The sequence below is a fragment of the Pseudophryne corroboree genome, chromosome 2 (assembly GCF_028390025.1).
Source record: "Pseudophryne corroboree isolate aPseCor3 chromosome 2, aPseCor3.hap2, whole genome shotgun sequence".
NCBI classification, from domain to species: Eukaryota; Metazoa; Chordata; class Amphibia; order Anura; family Myobatrachidae; genus Pseudophryne; species Pseudophryne corroboree.
The window spans coordinates 462,622,776-462,641,871 of record NC_086445.1 but is presented as its reverse complement, the minus strand read 5'-3'; the positions used below and the strand labels follow the sequence as shown (position 1 = coordinate 462,641,871).

Sequence of the window (19,096 nt, the reverse complement as noted above, 5' to 3'; positions counted from 1 at the left end):
AAGAATTTACTCACCGGTAATTCTATTTCTCGTAGTCCGTAGTGGATGCTGGGGACTCCGTCAGGACCATGGGGAATAGCGGCTCCGCAGGAGACAGGGCACAAAATGTAAAAGTTTGACCACTAGGTGGTGTGCACTGGCTCCTCCCCCTATGACCCTCCTCCAAGCCTCAGTTAGGATACTGTGCCCGGACGAGCGTACACAATAAGGAAGGATTTTGAATCCCGGGTAAGACTCATACCAGCCACACCAATCACACCGTACAACTTGTGATCTGAACCCAGTTAACAGTATGATAAACGTAGGAGCCTCTGAAAAGATGGCTCATAACAATAAACAACCCGATTTTTTTGCAACAATAACTATGTACAAGTATTGCAGACAATCCGCACTTGGGATGGGCGCCCAGCATCCACTACGGACTACGAGAAATAGAATTACCGGTGAGTAAATTCTTATTTTCTCTGACGTCCTAGTGGATGCTGGGGACTCCGTCAGGACCATGGGGATTATACCAAAGCTCCCAAACGGGCGGGAGAGTGCGGATGACTCTGCAGCATCGAATGAGAGAACTCCAGGTCCTCCTTAGCCAGGGTATCAAATTTGTAGAATTTTACAAACGTGTTCTCCCCTGACCACGTAGCTGCTCGGCAGAGTTGTAATGCCGAGACCCCTCGGGCAGCCGCCCAAGATGAGCCCACCTTCCTTGTGGAGTGGGCATTGACAGATTTAGGCTGTGGCAGGCCTGCCACAGAATGTGCCAGTTGAATTGTGCTACAAATCCAACGAGCAATCGTCTGCTTAGAAGCAGCAGCACCCAGCTTGTTGGGTGCATACAGTATAAACAGCGAGTCAGATTTTCTGACTCCAGCCGTCCTTGAAATATATATTTTCAATGCTCTGACAACGTCCAGTAACTTGGAATCCTCCAAATCGCTAGTAGCCGCAGGCACCACAATAGGCTGGTTCAGGTGAAACGCTGATACCACCTTAGGCAGAAAATGAGGACGCGTCCTCAATTCTGCCCTGTCCGAATGGAAAATCAAATATGGGCTTTTATACGATAAAGCCGCCAATTCTGACACTCTCCTGGCTGAAGCCAGGGCCAGTAGCATGGTTACTTTCCATGTAAGATATTTCAAATCCACCGATTTGAGTGGCTCAAACCAATGGGATTTGAGAAAATCCAAAACTACATTGAGATCCCACGGTGCCACTGGGGGCACAACCGGGGGCTGTATATGCAGTACTCCTTTTACAAAAGTCTGGACTTCAGGAACTGAAGCCAATTCTTTTTGGAAGAAAATCGACAGGGCCGAAATTTGAACCTTAATGGACCCTAATTTGAGGCCCATAGATAATCCTGTTTGCAGGAAATGTAGGAATCGACCCAGTTGAAATTCCTCCGTCGGGGCCTTCCTGGCCTCACACCACGCAACATATTTTCTCCAAATGCGGTGATAATGTTGTGCAGTCACCTCCTTCCTGGCTTTGACCAGGGTAGGGATGACCTCTTCCGGAATGCCTTTTTCCCTTAGGATCCGGCGTTCAACCGCCATGCCGTCAAACGCAGCCGCGGTAAGTCTTGGAATAGACACGGTCCCTGCTGAAGCAGATCCCTTCTTAGAGGTAGAGGCCACGGATCTTCCGTGAGCATCTCCTGAAGTTCCGGGTACCAAGTCCTTCTTGGCCAGTCCGGAGCCACTAGTATCATTCTTACTCCCCTTTGCCGTATAATTCTCAGTACCTTGGGTATGAGAGGCAGAGGAGGGAACACATACACTGACTGGTACACCCATGGTGTTACCAGAGCGTCCACAGCTATTGCCTGAGGGTCTCTTGACCTGGCGCAATACCTGTCCAGTTTTTTGTTGAGGCGGGACGCCATCATGTCCACCATTGGTCTTTCCCAATGGACCACAATCATGTGGAAGACTTCTGGATGAAGTCCCCACTCTCCCGGGTGAAGATCGTGTCTGCTGAGGAAGTCTGCTTCCCAGTTGTCCACTCCGGGGATGAACACTGCTGACAGTGCTATCACATGATTTTCCGCCCAGCGAAGAATCCTTGCAGCTTCTGCCATTGCCCTCCTGCTTCTTATGCCGCCCTGTCTGTTTACGTGGGCGACTGCCGTGATGTTGTCCGACTGGATCAACACCGGCTGACCCTGAAGCAGAGGTTTTGCCAGGCTTAGAGCATTGTAGATTGCTCTTAGTTCCAGTATATTTATGTGAAGAGACGTTTCCAGGCTTGACCACACGCCCTGGAAGTTTCTTCCCTGTGTGACCGCTCCCCAGCCTCTCAGGCTGGCATCCGTGGTCACTAGGACCCAGTTCTGTATGCCGAATCTGCGGCCCTCTAACAGATGAGCACTCTGCAACCACCATAGCAGAGACACCCTTGTCCTTGTCGACAATTTTATCCGCTGATGCATCTGCAGATGCGATCCGGACCATTTGTCCAGCAGATCCCACTGAAAAATTCGTGCATGGAATCTGCCGAATGGAATCGCTTCGTAAGAAGCCACCATTTTTCCCAGGACTCTTGTGCATTGATGCACAGACACTTTCCCTGGTTTTAGGAGGTTCCTGACGAGTTCGGATAACTCCCTGGCTTTCTCCTCCGGAAGAAATACCTTTTTCTGAACAGTGTCCAGAATCATCCCTCGGAACAGCGGACGTGTCGTCGGGATCAGTTGGGATTTTGGAAAATTCAGAATCCACCCATGCTGTTGGAGCACTACTTGGGTTAGTGCTACTCCGACCTCCAGCTGTTCTCTGGATCTTGCCCTTATCAGGAGATCGTCCAAGTAAGGGATAATTAATACGCCTTTTCTTCGAAGAAGTATCATCATTTCGGCCATTACCTTGGTAAAGACCCGGGGTGCCGTGGACAATCCAAACGGCAGCGTCTGAAACTGATAATGACAGTTTTGTACCACGAACCTGAGGTACCCTTGGTGTGAAGGGCAAATTGGGACATGAAGGTAAGCATCCTTGATGTCCAAGGACACCATAAAATCCCCTTCTTCCAGATTCGCTATCACTGCTCTGAGTGACTCCATCTTGAACTTGAATTTTTGTATGTACAGGTTCAGAGATTTCAGATTTAGAATAGGTCTTACCGAGCCGTCCGGCTTCGGTACCACAAATAGCGTGGAGTAATACCCCTTTCCCTGTTGTAGAAGGGGTACTTTGACTATCACCTGCTGAGAATACAGCTTGTGAATGGCTTCCAATACCGTCGCCCTGTCGGAGGGAGACGTTGGCAAAGCAGACTTTAGGAACCGGCGAGGGGGAGACTTCTCGAATTCCAACCTGTAACCCTGAGATACTACCTGCAGGATCCAGGGGTCCACCTGCGAGTGAGCCCACTGTGCGCTGAAATTCTTGAGGCGACCCCCCACCGCCCCTGAGTCCGCTTGTAAGGTCCCAGCGTCATGCTGAGGCCTTTGCAGAAGCCGGGGAAGACTTCTGCTCCTGGGAAGGGGCTGCTTGCTGCAGTCTCTTACCCTTTCCTTTGCCTCGGGGCAAATATGAATGTCCTTTTGCTCGCTTGTTCTTATAGGAACGAAAGGACTGCGGCTGAAAAGACTGCGTCTTTTTCTGCTGGGAGGGGACTTGAGGTAAAAAGGTGGACTTCCCGGCTGTTGCCGTGGCTACCAAATCCGATAGACCGACCCCAAATAATTCCTCCCCTTTTTACGGCAATACTTCCATATGCCGTTTGGAATCCGCATCGCCTGACCACTGTCGCGTCCATAGACTTCTTCTGGCAGATATGGACATCGCACTTACTCTTGATGCCAGAGTGCAGATATCCCTCTGTGCATCTCGCATATAAAGGAATGCATCCTTTAATTGCTCTATAGTCAATAAAATACTGTCCCTATCCAGGGTATCAATATTTTCAGTCAGGGAATCCGACCAAGCCACCCCAGCACTGCACATCCAGGCTGAGGCGATTGCTGGTCGCAGTATAACACCAGTATGCGTGTATATACTTTTTAGAGTATTTTCCAGCCTCCTATCAGCTGGATCCTTGAGGGCGGCCGTATCAGGAGACGGTAACGCCACTTGTTTGGATAAACGTGTGAGCGCCTTGTCCACCCTAGGGGGTGTTTTTCCAGCGCGCCCTAACCTCTGGCGGGAAAGGGTATAACGCCAATAACTTCTTTGAAACTAGCAGTTTTTTATCAGGGGTAACCCACGCTTCATCACACACGTCATTCAATTCCTCTGATTCAGGAAAAACTACAGGTAGTTTTTTTACACCCCACATAATACCCCTTTTTGTGGTACTTGCAGTATCAGAGATATGCAAAGCCTCCTTCATTGCCGTGATCATATAACGTGTGGCCCTACTGGAAAATACGTTCGTTTCTTCACCGTCGACACTAGATTCGGTGTCCGTGTCTGGGTCTGTGTCGACCGACTGAGGCAAAGGGCGTTTTACAGCCCCTGACGGTGTTTGAGACGCCTGTACAGGTACTAACTGGTTTGCCGGCCGTCTCATTTCGTCAACCGACTTTTGCAGCGTGCTGACATTATCACGTAATTCCATAAACAAAGCCATCCATTCCGGTGTCGACTCCCTAGGGGGTGACATCACCATTACCGGCAATTGCTCCGCCTCCACACCAACATCGTCCTCATACATGTCGACACACACGTACCGACACACAGCAGACACACAGGGAATGCTCTGATAGAAGACAGGACCCCACTAGCCCTTTGGGGAGACAGAGGGAGAGTTTGCCAGCACACACCAAAGCGCTATAATTATATAGGAACAACCTTATATAAGTGTTGTTTCCTTATAGCTGCTTAAATATATATAATATCGCCAAAAAATGCCCCCCCTCTCTGTTTTTTACCCTGTTTCTGTAGTGCAGTGCAGGGGAGAGCCTGGGAGCCTTCCTAGCAGCGGAGCTGTGTAGGAAAATGGCGCTGTGTGCTGAGGAGATAGGCCCCGCCCCCAATTCCGGCGGGCTCTTCTCCCGGTTTTTCTGAGACCTGGCAGGGGTGAAATACATCCATATAGCCTCAGGGACTATATGTGATGTATTCTTTTTAGCCAGAAAGGTATTAACATTGCTGCCCAGGGCGCCCCCCCCCCAGCGCCCTGCACCCTCAGTGACCGCTGGTGTGAAGTGTGCCTGAGCGCAATGGCGCACAGCTGCAGTGCTGTGCGCTACCTCATGAAGACTGAAAAGCCTTCAGCCGCCGGTTTCTGGACCTCTTCTTACTTCGGCATCTGCAAGGGGGTCGGCGGCGCGGCTCCGGTGACCCATCCAGGCTGTACCTGTGATCGTCCCTCTGGAGCTAGTGTCCAGTAGCCTAAGAAGCAAATCCATCCTGCACGCAGGTGAGTTCACTTCTTCTCCCCTAAGTCCCTCGTTGCAGTGAGCCTGTTGCCAGCAGGACTCACTGAAAATAAGAAAACTATCAAAACTTTTACTCTAAGCAGCTCTTTATGAGAGCCACCTAGATTGCACCCTGCTCGGACGGGCACAAAAACCTAACTGAGGCTTGGAGGAGGGTCATAGGGGGAGGAGCCAGTGCACACCACCTAGTGGTCAAACTTTTAAATTTTGTGCCCTGTCTCCTGCGGAGCCGCTATTCCCCATGGTCCTGACGGAGTCCCCAGCATCCACTAGGACGTCAGAGAAAAGAGACATTGCATACATAGTCTTTGTAAGCTATTACAATAGAGCTGACAGATTACTACATCTTGTAAAAGTCCATTATGAAAGAAAAAATAAATGTTAGTATCAAGTCCGGGTGAAACGATACACATTCCAAAAATAAAATACATCAAAATTTAGAGATAAAGAGGGGAGGACAAGCGGAGGTGGGGGAGGGGAAAATAAGAATTTACTTACCGATAATTCTATTTCTCATAGTCCGTAGTGGATGCTGGGACTCCGTAAGGACCATGGGGAATAGCGGCTCCGCAGGAGACTGGGCACAAAAGTAAAAGCTTGAACTAGCTGGTGTGCACTGGCTCCTCCCCCTATGACCCTCCTCCAAGCCTCAGTTAGGATACTGTGCCCGGACGAGCGTACATAATAAGGAAGGATATTGAATCCCGGGTAAGACTCATACCAGCCACACCAATCACACCGTACAACCTGTGATCTGAACCCAGTTAACAGTATGATAAACGAAGGAGCCTCTGAAAAGATGGCTCACAACAATAATAACCCGACTTTTGTAACAATAACTATATACAAGTATTGCAGACAATCCGCACTTGGGATGGGCGCCCAGCATCCACTACGGACTATGAGAAATAGAATTATCGGTAAGTAAATTCTTATTTTCTCTAACGTCCTAAGTGGATGCTGGGACTCCGTAAGGACCATGGGGATTATACCAAAGCTCCCAAACGGGCGGGAGAGTGCAGATGACTCTGCAGCACCGAATGAGAGAACTCCAGGTCCTCCTCAGCCAGGGTATCAAATTTGTAGAATTTAGCAAACGTGTTTGCCCCTGACCAAGTAGCTGCTCGGCAAAGTTGTAAAGCCGAGACCCCTCGGGCAGCCGCCCAAGATGAGCCCACCTTCCTTGTGGAATGGGCTTTTACAGATTTTGGCTGTGGCAGGCCTGCCACAGAATGTGCAAGCTGAATTGTACTACAAATCCAACGAGCAATCGTCTGCTTAGAAGCAGGAGCACCCAGCTTGTTGGGTGCATACAGGATAAACAGCTAGTCAGATTTCCTGACTCCAGCCGTCCTGGAAATATATATTTTCAGGGCCCTGACTACGTCCAGTAACTTGGAGTCCTCCAAGTCCCTAGTAGCCGCAGGCACCACAATAGGCTGGTTCACGTGAAACGCTGAAACCACCTTTGGGAGAAATTGAGGACGAGTCCTCAATTCTGCCCTATCCGTGTGAAAAATCAGGTAAGGGCTTTTATAAGATAAAGCCGCCAATTCTGAGACACGCCTGGCTGAAGCCAGGGCTAACAGCATTACCACCTTCCATGTGAGATATTTTAATTCCACAGTGGTGAGTGGTTCAAACCAATGTGATTTTAGGAACCCCAAAACCACATTGAGATCCCAAGGTGCCACCGGGGGCACAAAAGGAGGCTGTATATGCAGTACCCCTTTGACAAACGTCTGGACTTCAGGCACAGAAGCCAGTTCTTTTTGGAAGAAAATCGACAGGGCCGAAATTTGAACCTTAATGAACCCTAATTTTAGGCCCATAGACAGTCCTGTTTGCAGGAAATGTAGGAAGCGACCCAGTTGAAATTCCTCTGTAGGGGCCTCTTTGGCCTCACACCACGCAACATATTTTCGCCAAATGCGGTGATAATGTTTCGCGGTTACATCCTTCCTGGCCTTTATCAGGGTAGGGATGACTTCTTCTGGAATGCCTTTTTCCTTCAGGATCCGGCATTCAACCGCCATGCCGTCAAACGCAGCCGCGGTAAGTCTTGGAACAGACAAGGTCCCTGCTGGAGCAGGTCCTTTCTTAGAGGTAGAGGCCACGGGTCCTCCGTGAGCATCTCTTGAAGTTCCGGGTACCAAGTCCTTCTTGGCCAATCCGGAACCACGAGTATAGTTCTTACTCCTCTCCTTTTTATGATTCTCAGTACTTTTGGTATGAGAGGCAGAGGAGGGAACACATACACTGACTGGTACACCCATGGTGTTACCAGAGCTTCCACCGCTATTGCCTGAGGGTCCCTTGACCTGGCGCAATATCTGTCTAGTTTTTTGTTGAGACGGGACGCCATCATGTCCACCTTTGGTTTTTCCCAACGGTTTACCATCTCTTGGAAGACTTCTGGATGAAGTCCCCACTCCCCCGGGTGAAGGTCGTGTCTGCTGAGGAAGTCCGCTTCCCAGTTGTCCACTCCCGGAATGAACACTGCTGTCAGTGCTATCACATGATTCTCCGCCCAGCGAAGAATCCTTGCAGCTTCTGCCATCGGCCTCCTGCTTCTCGTGCCGCCCTGTCTGTTTACGTGGGCGACTGACGTGATGTTGTCCGATTGGATCAATACCGCCTGACCCTGAAGCAGGGGTTTTGCTTGAGTTAGGGCATTGTAAATGGCCCTTAGTTCCAGAATGTTTATATGAAGAGATGTTTCCATGCTTGACCACAAGCCCTGGAAATTTTGTCCCTGTGTGACTGCTCCCCAGCCTCTCAGGCTGGCATCTGTGGTCACCAGGATCCAATCCTGAATGCCGAATCTGCGGACCTCTAGTAGATGAGCACTCTGCAGCCACCACAGAAGAGACACCCTTGTCCTTGGCGACAGGGTTATCCGCTGATGCATCTGAAGATGCGATCCGGACCATTTGTCCAGAAGATCCCACTGAAACGTTCTTGCATGGAATCTTCCGAATGGAACCGCTTCGTAAGAAGCCACCATTTTTCCCAGGACCCTCGTGCACTGATGCACTGACACCTGGCCAGGTTTTAGGAGATTCCTGACTAGCTCGGATAACTCCCTGGCCTTCTCCTCTGGGAGAAACACCTTTTTCTGGACTGTGTCCAGAATCATTCCTAGGAACAGGAGACGTGTCGTTGGAATCAGCTGCGATTTTGGAATATTTAGAATCCACCCGTGCTGACGTAACACTAACTGAGATAGTGCTACTCCGACTTCTAACTGTTCCCTGGACCTTGCCCTTATCAGGAGATCGTCCAAGTAAGGGATAATTAAAACGCCTTTTCTTCGAAGAAGAATCATCATTTCGGCCATTACCTTGGTAAAGACCCGAGGTGCCGTGGACAATCCATACGGCAGCGTCTGAAACTGATAATGACAGTTTTGTACTACAAACCTGAGGTACCCTTGGTGAGAAGGGTAGATTGGGACGTGGAGATAAGCATCTTTGATGTCCAGAGACACCATATAGTCCCCTTCTTCCAGGTTTGCTATCACTGCTCTGAGTGACTCCATCTTGAATTTGAACCTCTTTATGTAAGTGTTCAAGGATTTTAGATTTAAAATTGGTCTCACCGAGCCGTCCGGCTTCGGTACCACAAACAGCGTGGAATAATACCCCTTTCCCTGTTGTAGGAGAGGTACCTTGATTATCACCTGCTGGGAATACAGCTTGTGAATGGCTTCCAAAACTGCCTCCCTGTCGGAGGGAGACTTTGGTAGAGCAGACTTCAGGAACCGGCGAGGGAGAGACGTCTCGAATTCCAGTTTGTACCCCTGTGATCCTACCTGCAGAATCCAGGGGTCCACTTGCGAGTGAGCCCACTGCGCGTTGAAATTTTTGAGACGGGCCCCCACCGTGTCCGAGTCCGCTTGTAAAGCCCCAGCGTCATGCTGAAGACTTGGCAGAAGCAGAGGAGGGCTTCTGCTCCTGTGAAGAGGCTGCCTGGTGCAGTCTTTTTCCTCTTCCTCTGCCCCGGGGCAGAAATGAGTGGCCTTTTGCCCGCCTGTACTTATGGGGACGAAAGGACTGAGTTTGAAAAGACGGTGTCTTTTTCTGCTGAGAGGTGACCTGGGGTAAAAAGGTGGACTTTCCGGCCGTTGCCGTGGCCACCAGGTCCGATAGACCGGCCCCAAATAACTCCTCCCCTTTAAACGGCAATACTTCCATATGTCGTTTGGAATCCGCATCCCCTGACCACTGTCGCGTCCATAACGCTCTTCTGGCAGAAATGGACATAGCACTCACTCTTGATGCCAGGGTGCAAATATCCCTCTGTGCATCACGCATATATAGTAATGCATCCTTCAAATGCTCTATAGTTAGTAATATACTGTCCCTATCCAGGGTATCAATATTTTCAGTCAGGGAATCCGACCACGCAACTCCAGCACTGCACATCCAGGCTGATGCGATTGCTGGTCGCAGTATAACACCAGTATGTGTGTATATACCCTTCAGGATATTTTCCAGCCTTCTATCCGCTGGTTCTTTGAGGGCGGCCGTATCAGGAGACGGTAACGCTACTTGTTTAGATAAACGTGCGAGCGCTTTATCTACTCTAGGGGGTGTTTCCCAACGCGCCCTAACCTCTGGCGGGAAGGGGTATAGTGCCAATAATTTATTAGAAATTAGCACTTTTTTATCGGGGGAAACCCACGCTTTATCACACACCTCATTTAATTCATCTGACTCAGGAAAAGCTACTGGTAGTTTTTTCACTCCCCACATAATACCCTTCTTTGTGGTACTTGTAGTGTCAGAAATGTTCAATGCCTCCTTCATTGCCGTGATCATGTAACGTGTGGGCCTACTGGACATTACGTTTGTCTCCTCACCGTCGACACTGAACTCAGTATCCGTGTCTGGGTCTGTGTCGACCCACTGAGGTAACGGGCGTTTTATCGCCCCTGACGGTGTCTGAGACGCCTGGACAGGCACTAATTGATTTGTCGGCTGTCTTCTTTAAATACAACCATCCAGTCAGGTGTCGACTCCCTAGGGGGTGACATCACTAATACAGGCAATTGCTCTGCTTCCACATCATTTTCCTCCTCATACATGTCGACACAATCGTACCGACACCCAGCACACACACAGGGAATGCTCTGATAGAGGACAGGACCCCACTAGCCCTTTGGGGAGACAGAGGGAGAGTTTGCCAGCACACACCAGAGCGCTATATATATCAATAGGGATAACCTTATATAAGTGTTACTCCCTTTTATAGCTGCTGTTTATAATTTAGCTGCCAATAGTGCCCCCCCTCTCTCGTTTTTACCCTGATTCTGTAGGGACTGCAGGGGAGAGTCAGGGAGCCGTCCTTCCAGCGGAACTGTGAGGGAAAATGGCGCTTGTGTGCTGAGGAGATAGGCTCCGCCCCTTCACGACGGCCTTATCTCCCGCTTTTTTCTGGAAAACTGGCAGGGGTTAAATACATCCATATAGCCCAGGAGCTATATGTGATGTATTTCTTTTGCCATCCTAAGGTATTTCTGTTTTTATTGCGTCTCAGGGCGCTCCCCCCCAGCGCCCTGCACCCTCAGTGACCGGAGTGTGAAGTGTGCTGAGAGCAATGGCGCACAGCTGCAGTGCTGTGCGCTACCTTAGTTGAAGACAGGAACGTCTTCTGCCGCCGATTTCACCGGACCTCTTCGTTCTTCTGGCTCTGTAAGGGGGCCGGCGGCGCGGCTCCGGGACCCATCCAGGCTGAACCTGTGATCGTCCCTCTGGAGCTAATGTCCAGTAGCCTAAGAAACCCAATCCACTCTGCACGCAGGTGAGTTCGTTTCTTCTCCCCTTTGTCCCACGATGCAGTGAGCCTGTTGCCAGCAGGACTCACTGAAAATAAAAAACCTAAAATAAACTTTTACTCTAAGCAGCTCAGGAGAGCCACCTAGCATGCACCCTTCTCGTTCGGGCACAAAAATCTAACTGGGGCTTGGAGGAGGGTCATAGGGGGAGGAGCCAGTGCACACCAGTTAGTTCAAGCTTTTACTTTTGTGCCCAGTCTCCTGCGGAGCCGCTATTCCCCATGGTCCTTACGGAGTCCCAGCATCCACTTAGGACGTTAGAGAAAAGGTGTTAAAAAGAGTGAAGAGAAGTGTGGGAAATGGAAGGACAGGAGAATTTGGTCTACATCGAGGTATCTCATATAGAGCAGAGCAAAACTTTCACTGTAGGAGGAAAGAGGGAGATGGAGGTACGCAGCCTCCTTTACTGCATTAAGAATATATAATCTTGGGGGCGTGGCTTGACGATAGTTCCAGGCAGACGTGCAGCAACTCGGCTCCTGCTTTGGGCTGTTGCATTAAGTCTCTCCGTTGCCCCTTGGAGTCCCTGGGGTCTCACAAAAGCCTGCCAAAGTCCCCCTGCATCGGGTGAGGAGGTCCGCGGAGCCGGCGGATACCCCCTGTGTCCGTGCGGGTTGCGGCCTACCACCTTAGGAGAAGCCGGGACCTCGATTTGACGGTGGAGCCCGAGGACGTGCCCCCCTCCCCCCCCCCTGTGGCGGCGGCCCCCCCTCCCGTCCCTTGGATACCCTCACCTGCATCTTTGGTTGCTGTGGAGGCGAAAAGGTGAGTGGCGCCCGCCGTGCAAGCTGAGCGTGGACTCCTGCCGGTCACCGCGGGTCCCGCTGTGGAGAGCCGAAGACGGGCCGCCTCGGCCGTAACCCCTCTCTGCCGCTGCTTCCCGCTGTACAGAGCCGGGACCGGAGATCGCGGCCCGCGCCTGCCACCCGCCGCTGTGCTCGCCCCTGCTAGACCTGCATACGGTCTCAGGAAACCTATAAAGCCCACTCCACAGCCTGGCGGCGCCATCTTGGATGCTGGCGGCTTGCCCACAAGCAGTTGTTGCAGGGCTGTAGTGGGAGCTGGATCCCTGCTGCCGCTTCTACTACAAACCCTTACTCTCTTTTGTTTTTTTTTCTATTTTTGTCCTGTGTATATCTATATATGTATGCACACATGGGTTCACTACGGCTGGCCGGCGGTCGGGCTCCCGGCGACCAGCATACCGGCGCCGGGAGGCCGACCGCCGGCTTACCGACAGTGTGGCGAGCGCAAATGAGCCCCTTGCGGGCTCGCTGCGCTCGCCACGCTACGGGAACGGTGGCGCGCTACGCGCGCCACACTATTTTATTCTCCCTCTATGGGGGTCGTGGACCCCCACGAGGGAAAATAAGTGTCGGTATGCCGGCTGTCGGGCTCCCGGCGCCGGTATACTGAGCGCCGGAAGCCCGACCGCCGGCATACAGAAGACCACCCGCACACATATGTATGTGTGTATATATATCTATATATTGAAAAAAAAAAAGAGGAAAGAATTTTTTTTTTATTTTTTTTCCCCCTCTCTCCAACTTGGCCCCCAAAGTTACCACAACTCTTATTGCGAGCAGCAACACTTATGTGAGGGGCCCCACATCCACGCCTGTCGCAAATACTCCGACCAGATCACAGACGTTAGCAAGGCAATTTATCCGGAGGCCAAGGTTACTCCTCATATACCACCGCTGAAAGCCCTCATGTCTCACTGATCACGCCTCACCCCTGCCCTCCAGTGTTTCTTTCTCTGGCCATATTACCTGATCACTTATATATATTTCTTCGGTATCTTGTGTAACCCATTCTATTTTGATCTACTTATTGAGGCGCTACCATGTCCAAATCCTCCGCATCCGCTGCGAAGCGCGGTGGTGCTGACATCGCTCATCATTTCACCAGAGCTGGCAAGAATGACAAACCACCCCCCCTCTCGGGTCCCCCCTCACCTAACCTCTCATCATCAGACAGAGAAGACCCATCTTCCTCACCGGCACTATCAACCAAGGAGGATATTCTGGCCTTGCAATCGCTCATTATGGATTTTAAAGAATCGCTGGAATCCTAACTGGATAAAGCGGTCACCTCAATTAGGTCCGAGGTATCGTCCTTGTCCTCTAGAACCTCCAAATTAGAGTCCAGACAGGACACTCTACAAAAAAAACACCATGAGACCACCAGAGATATTGACCACCTCATCCAAGATGTGTCGGAATTGTGCGCCAAAAACGAAGATCTGGAAAATCGTGAAAGGAAAAATAATCTCCGAATACGCAATATCCCAGAATCTGTCTCCCCCGCGGCTCTAGAAGCCTACCTACACAAGTTATTCTCTACCATTGTACTGAATTTTGGCTCCCGGGAATTACCCTTGGAAAGAGCCCACAGGGCCCTTAGACCTAGACCACGAGATGGTGACCCCCCCCTAGAGATGTCATCATGCGCTTCCTCAATTTTAAAGATAAAGAACTGGTTCGTAACCCGACCCGGGGCAAGCCACACATATTGTATGATAACGCCAAACTGCAGTTCTTCCAGGACTTAGCTCCCTCCACGATAACCAAAAGAAGAGAACTCAAGGAACTGACCTCCGCTCTCCGCACGCGCGGAATCCGATATCGCTGGGGATTCCCCTTTAAGCTGCTGGTTGATTTCAATGGCAAAACGGTCGTTATTAAAGACCCAAGAGAAGGTGGAGACTTTCTATTACACTTGGAGGACTCCGACCCGCCACCCACCACAGCGCCTAGCTCCCAGACAATTTAACCGTTACCAATCTCAAAGTTAACTGCACTTTTTCTCCTTAAATTGTTATTTTCTAAATGTTTTGTAATCTGCCTAGATTGTTCTAAATTGTTACGCCGGTTGCTTTTGAAAGTCCTACCGTACATTTATCTTTTCCTCCTATTTCTTGGGGGGTTCTCCTTGGTTTTTATATTATATTCCTATGAACGTGTCCACCCACTTAGTTCTAACTACATATATCGTTGCAACATACTAGCCCTTAGTTCTCAATGAGCAGTGTACTATTTTCCTTGATTGTATTATTTATTTATTTTTTCTCTTTCTCTTCCCTCTCACTTCTCTTCTATACCCGAGATGCCTGATGTGTAATCAATATTGTTATTGTACTGCTCTTTCATATGATATATTTTCTTGCGCTATTTGAGACCTCTCTACGAAACCTACGATGACTCTCCTACCAATATTCTCGAGATGCTCTTTTAATTGTTGCCGGTGTTTGGCTCCTTGATCTATAGATACCTAGTTATTACTGTTGTAACTGTTTGTTTATTGTTACGATTTTCTGTTTTCTTTATGTTGTGATCTTTACCTCTTGGCCGTTATTGCGGACAGTTTCACTTGCCTCGCCACTGGAGGGTCACAATCCCCGACCAATACCTTTTACTTCATACATTCATATTTTTGTACTACTATAGTTAAGCCCGCCCCTCTCCCGCTTCACCCCCTTGGAGAGAGTGCGGCAGATACCCGACACTCCCCCACATTAGGACCTGCCAATCCTAATTTCTGTGTCTGTTCCTTTTCGCTGGTCGCGAGGAACCACCACACAGATCCCCTCCCTTCCTAACACTCCTTTTCGTTATCTGTTCCTTTCTTCCTTCCCTCTTCAAATTTTTTATTTTTTTTTCTTCATTCTCCCCGACGAGTCAGGGACCTCTCTGTACTTCTTCCCCTCTTTTGTAACAAATCCTCACAATGCCCCTTGTGCTGGCGTCCCTGAACGCCAAGGGTCTCAACAACCCTCAAAAACGCTCTTCCCTGTTTCGTTCTCTGCAATCTCTAAAGGCAGGAATAGTGTTTATTCAAGAAACACTTCAAAGCCCATTCACACCCAACCCTGACAACCAAACGATACCCAACTGTTTTTTACTCCTCAAGTCAATCTAAACACAACGGGGTGGCCATTTTGATAAATTCCAAAACCCCATTTACTTTACAATCTACTCACACTGACCTGGAAGGACGCTATATTATTCTAACATGCAAAATCGGACACCTAGAATGCACAATAGCGACTGTTTACGCCCCTAATTATGGACAACCCTCTTTCTTCAATTCTTTCTTTTCCGAACTAACTAAAGTGAGGAAAGGCTATTTAATATTAGGAGGAGATTTTAATACCGTCCCGGATACCCATCTAGACAAATCCTCTCGCCCAACTCGTCCGCACATTGATTCCTCTTCCCGCTCCTTAACTAAGCACATCCGGGAAGCCGGCCGTTTTGATGTCTGGCGAGCCCTCAACCCTACGGGCAGGGACTACACTTTTTTCTCAATCCCGCACCAATCATACTCACGAATTGATCTTTTTTTCTGCGGCACTCGGACTTCTAAACATATTTTAGACTCCTCTATCATTACCAATCCTTGGTCTGACCACTCCATCATCACCGCCACTTTTGATATTCTAGATACCCCGACAACCCGCCCCAGTTGGCGGTTAAATGAAACACTCCTAATGATCCCCCAATTCCAAGACAAAATTAAACTAGCCATCGCAGACTATTTCTCTTTAAATATCATTGACTCTTTCTGTACTCCATTGATATGGGAGGCGCATAAAGCTGTCATAAGAGGTCATATCATTAGCTACGCTTCCCATAGAAATAAGGAACATAAACACAAACTAACATCCCTTACAGAAGAAGTCCACACCCTGGAAACCCAACATAAAAAGCAACCTTCGCGCTCTCTCTACACACAACTCACAACTGCTAGAGCGGCCTTGAACGCCCTATTAGCTGAAAAGACCGAGCATTCTCTTCGTTGGTTAAAACAAAGATTTTACGAAAAGGGTAACAAAGCCGACACATTATTGGCCAACAGACTGAAAGCTCGGAGGGCGCACACAGCTATCCAGGCTATAAAAGAAGAAAACGGTTCTCTCCAATACAATCATCCTACCACTGTTAATTCAATCTTTAAGACTTACTACGAACAACTTTATAATTTGCCTGAGGCCCCACCCACTTCAAATTCAAACCACCCAACAACATCTGATTATCTAAGGTCCTCTGTTCTACCTCGCATAGACTCAACAACTACATCAAATCTAGACAAACCCATCACCGACGAAGAAGTGAGTTTTGCCATCAAAAGTCAGAAGCCGTCTAAAGCCCCCGGCCCAGATGGCCTCCCGATGTCATACTACAAAACTTTTCAACCTTCTCTACTTTCCCACCTTACAAATGTATTTAATCTTATTCTAGAAGGCTCCTCCTTTCACCCCCAAACAACTAAAGCCACTATCACCGTAATTCCGAAACCTAACAAAGACTCTCAAAATACTTCTAACTACCGACCTATATCACTGCTGAATACTGACCTGAAAATTTTCGCTAAAATACTAGCTAACAGACTCAACCCTATCCTTCCTTCCCTAATACATCCTGACCAGGTAGGATTTGTCCCGTCCTGACAAGCACTTGACAATACTAGACGTATAGTTGATATTATTCACTATATCAATCTCAACAAAACCCCGTCTCTGGTGCTTGCTCTGGACGCGGAGAAGGCCTTTGACAGGGTATCCTGGCCCTTCATGCTGCAAACCCTACAGGAATTCGGTTTTCAAGGTAAATTCCTCCAGGCCATACAGGCCCTATATCATAACCCCTCAGCATCGGTACATACCAATGGCTTATTGTCAGATCCATTCCTAATATCTAATGGAACCCGTCAGGGATGCCCACTATCCCCTCTTATTTTCGCGCTTATAATTGAGCCCCTCGCAAGTCGTATTCGGGCTAATCCAGACATATCTGGGATCTCAATTAACCGTAGCGAATACACCATTTCCCTATTCGCTGACTATATCCTTCTCACACTGACGAACCCGAACATCTCCCTCCCGAACCTCTTCCGCGAATTATTCATATACGGTAATCTTTCGGGATATAAAATCAATCAAACAAAATCCGAGGCCCTTTCTCTACACATTCCCAAGCGTGCCGGGTCCCAATTGCAAACAAACTTTGATTTCTCTTGGCGTAGGCAATCACTTAAATACCTGGGGGTCTCCATCACTAAATCCTACAACTCCCTCTATCGAGCTAACTACCCCCCCGATTATTAATTCTATTCTCAAAGATGTCCAGAGATGGGAAGCTTACTTTCTCTCTTGGGTTGGACGTATTAATGCAATAAAAATGAATGCACTTCCCAAACTCCTTTATTTATTTCAGACACTCCCAATTCAGGTCCCTCCGCAAACCCTCAATAACCTTCAATCTCTACTGTGTACATTTATATGGAACCACAAAAAACCTAGACTCCGACGAAACATCCTAGCTAAACACTCCCAGAATGGAGGCCTGGGCCTTCCCATCCTCCAGCGTTATTTCGACGCAACCAAGCTGAGTCAAATGGTCGCTTGGCATGCCCCGAGGCACACTAAACGGTGGGTGGACCTAGAAAGTGACCTACTCGGTGTCCCGTCAGTCTCTTATCTACCCTGGCTACCTCACAAACAGTTTCCTCAATCCCATCACTCTTCACCCACAGTAGATTTAACACTTAGAAGTTGGGAGTCTCTAAATAAAAAGCTGAAACTAACCAACTACCTGTCCCCCCTAACTCCTATCTGGAACAACTCCGCTTTCTCTCCGGGACTCTCTCAGGGGATGGCTCAACCTTGGATCTCTGCAGGTGTCACCAGACTCCACCATTTCACAGGGAACCATGCTATTAACTACAAGACACATATGATCTCCCCAATTCTATGTATTATCAATACTTACAAATCCGTCACTTTATTTTCTCCCTACACTTAACATACCCACTACCAGTCCCTTCTCTTATCGAAAGACTTTGTATACATAGACCTATTGACAAGGGTACCATCTCTCTCATATATAATTCTGTCCTGAATCCCGTACCTCCCACCCTCGAACCACACGAACTGGCTTGGGCTACAGACCTAGGTCTCCATCTCGAAGAAGAGGAGTGGAATACTATCCGTGACACGATTTCACGATGCTCCATCAGTGTGGCCATCCGTGAAAATTCTTACAAAATATATACGAGATGGTACTTGGTGCCAGAGTGACTGCATAGAATCTATCCCAATACTACAAATCTCTGTTGGAGGAATTGCGGACAGGTTGGCACGTTTTATCACGTTTGGTGGTCCTGCCCAAAGGTTGCTTGCTTTTGGGAGATGGTCCGTGCTATCCTCACGCAATTACTTAATCGAACAATGTCTCTCTCACCTATCAATCTACTCCTCTGTGCCCCAATTGACCACATCCCCGATGATTCTAATAAATTGATTCTCCATGTCTCTTGTGCAGCCAAATACCAAATAGCGCGCAACTGGAAAGCTCCAGAAGCTCCCAGCCGACAAGCACCAATGAACAGGATTTGGTTCATCGCAAACATGGAATACATCACTAGTCTCCAACACAACACGATACAAAAATTCCACTCCACTTGGCTCTCATGGTACACCTTCCATAATTCCCCTCTCCCTGGTCTTTACTAAGCCCAAAACACAACCATAGTATAGTATAGTATTGCTCCACCCACCAACTCCCCCCCCCCCCCTTTTTTTCTTTCTTCTTTTTTCTCTCCTCTCTCCCTCTCTCTAACTACCCAATCCCTGGCTCGTCGGAAACCCCCCCCCCTTTTTTTCTTCTTCTCTTTCTTCCTTCCCCTTGTCTCTCCTACTTTCTCTCCCCCTCTATACTTACTGCGCATATCTATCTCTTATTATTCTCGGATATATCTTTGATATTGGAATCAATAGATGTATGTATACTTGACATTCTTTCTCTCCCTTTTTCTTTTTTACTTTTCTGATTACTGAAAATATAATTCTTACTGCGCTTTAAATTTCT

General features: G+C 48.7%; 1 protein-coding gene across 4 annotated transcripts in view; it reads right to left on the bottom strand.

Annotated features, from left to right (window-relative positions):
* Window positions 1-19,096, bottom strand: part of SUMF2 (sulfatase modifying factor 2) — a 131,906-nt gene that overhangs the window by 89,095 nt on the left and 23,715 nt on the right. The window lies entirely within an intron of this gene.